General features: G+C 49.7%; 1 protein-coding gene across 1 annotated transcript in view; it reads left to right on the top strand.

The window, feature by feature from the left end:
- Nucleotides 1–1263: 1263 nt before the first annotated feature.
- LOC106817617 (neurexin-3-like) overlaps nt 1264–1845 on the top strand; it is a gene marked incomplete at its 3' end in the record, with an annotated part of 14824 nt that continues 14242 nt past the window's right edge. Inside the window, exon 1 of the mRNA XM_014822296.1 lies at nt 1264–1745. The remainder of the gene's footprint in view (nt 1746–1845) is intronic.

Genomic DNA, 1845 nt, shown 5'->3' with positions numbered 1-1845 from the left:
AATTGACGTTTAAAATGCTCATGAATCGATATTGAGTCACGGCCGGGAGGTATAATTATGACTCTGTTTGCCGCATCCGTTGATCGTGCAGCGATACAGATGATAACATGATTGTACGTTCTATCAAAAATAATAACCATGTGACGTATACGTACGTTGCACGTGAAAAACAGTGATTTTTGTGTGACCAGAAATCTATAACGGAATATTACATTATATCGTGAGCTAATAAATACTAAGAGCTACGAATACAAGGTATACAAGGTATACAAAGTATACAAGGTAATAATACAAGGTATTATTAGCGCTTGATTTGATATATCTGCGATAGAGTTCTGCTAAAATTTAAAACAAATACATGCGAAAGAAATAATAATTTTACGAACATTATAAAATTACGATTAATCCCGCGTTTAATCACGTACGTATTATATCGATGATAGCTAGGGTGTGTCGCCCCCTGGGGGGTTTACAATACACCCGCGATCTACCCCCGTATTAATTGTCACCACGTTACAGATAGAACACGCACGCGTTATGTACACAGACAGTAAGGTAGCAGATAGAGCAGCAGCTGCAGTACACTGCAAAGATAACCTCTCATTGTTCCTCGCTGCAAATCACGAGTCCGCGCACGCGCAGAATGAGGGAGGCTGGGGGGGAATATTATCACGCGCGAACACGTACGCGTCTATCTATCGGCGCAGTCGCAAAAACCACTCATCCCCTGCGCGTCAACGCCTCTCCGTGTGCGTGCTGCGGGGCGGCAGGAGAGCGCGGGAGGAGCAGGCGACACGCCACTCGCCTGCGCGCACGCAGAACGAGAGAGAGAGAGAGAGAGAGCTGCGCGACTGCGCTAGGACGACTAGTAGGAGGCAGTGACACACAGACACACGCGCCGTGCTGCTGCGAGCAGTGACAGTGTTTACACGCGTGACGGTCAGCGAAGCTCATACACGCACAGAGAGAGCGAGAGCAAGAGTAGGACAGAGAAAGTGCAATAGAGAGAAAGAGAGAGCGAGTCAGAGAAAGAGCAAGCGAGAGAGAGAGAGAGAGAGAGAGAGAGAGAGAGAGAGAGAGAGCGCGAAAGAGAGAGAGAGAGAGAGAGAGAGAGAGAGAGAGAGAGAGAGAGAGAGAGAGAGAGAGAGAGAGAGAGAGCGCGCGGGGCAGAGAAAGAGCAAGCGAGAGCGAGAGTCTCACAACAATGCGGCCGCACACGGGTGCGCTCGGCTGTCGAGGTGCGGGACAGCGAATTCTTAGCCAATCCCAGCTGGCTCGTTATACCCAGTGACCAGCGAGCGAGGGGTGTGTGTGTAAAGGCGCCCAGAGAGCGAGCGAGAGAGAGAGAGAGCGAGGCGGTCACACACACACAGCCACACATGTGTTGCGGGAGTGTCGATGTTCGGGTGTTCGTGTATGATACGGTGACGGCTGCATAACACCGCGTACGAGAGAGCAGCCAGGGCAAGAACAGGAGAAGAACGTTTCTCATACGATATAGTTGGATTTCAGACGATATAGTTGGATTTCAGACGATATAGTTGGATTTCAGACGGTATAACAACGAGGAGTTGGATGCGGTGTGTATAGCCAAGACTCATCGTGACAGTGTCTTGTACGTGTGCACCACGCGGCTACTGCATTGTGCCTCGTAGCTGTGTATGTGTGTATGTGTGTGTAGCGCTGGAAAACTGCGCAGGGATGAACGAAGGGCGGCTGAAAAGTTGGAGGTAACATCACGACAGGTAGGTAGGTGTAATGTCTACGATGTGTGTGTGTGTGTGTGTGTGTGTGTGTGTGTGTGTGTGTGTGTGTGTGTGTGTGTGTGTGTGTGTGTGTGTGTGT

The sequence above is a fragment of the Priapulus caudatus genome, unplaced genomic scaffold (genome assembly GCF_000485595.1).
Source record: "Priapulus caudatus unplaced genomic scaffold, Priapulus_caudatus-5.0.1 Scaffold1798, whole genome shotgun sequence".
Classification (NCBI taxonomy): Eukaryota; Metazoa; Priapulida; class Priapulimorpha; order Priapulimorphida; family Priapulidae; genus Priapulus; species Priapulus caudatus.
The sequence above is the reverse complement of the archived record's forward strand: the minus strand, read 5'-3'. Positions and strand labels throughout refer to the sequence as shown.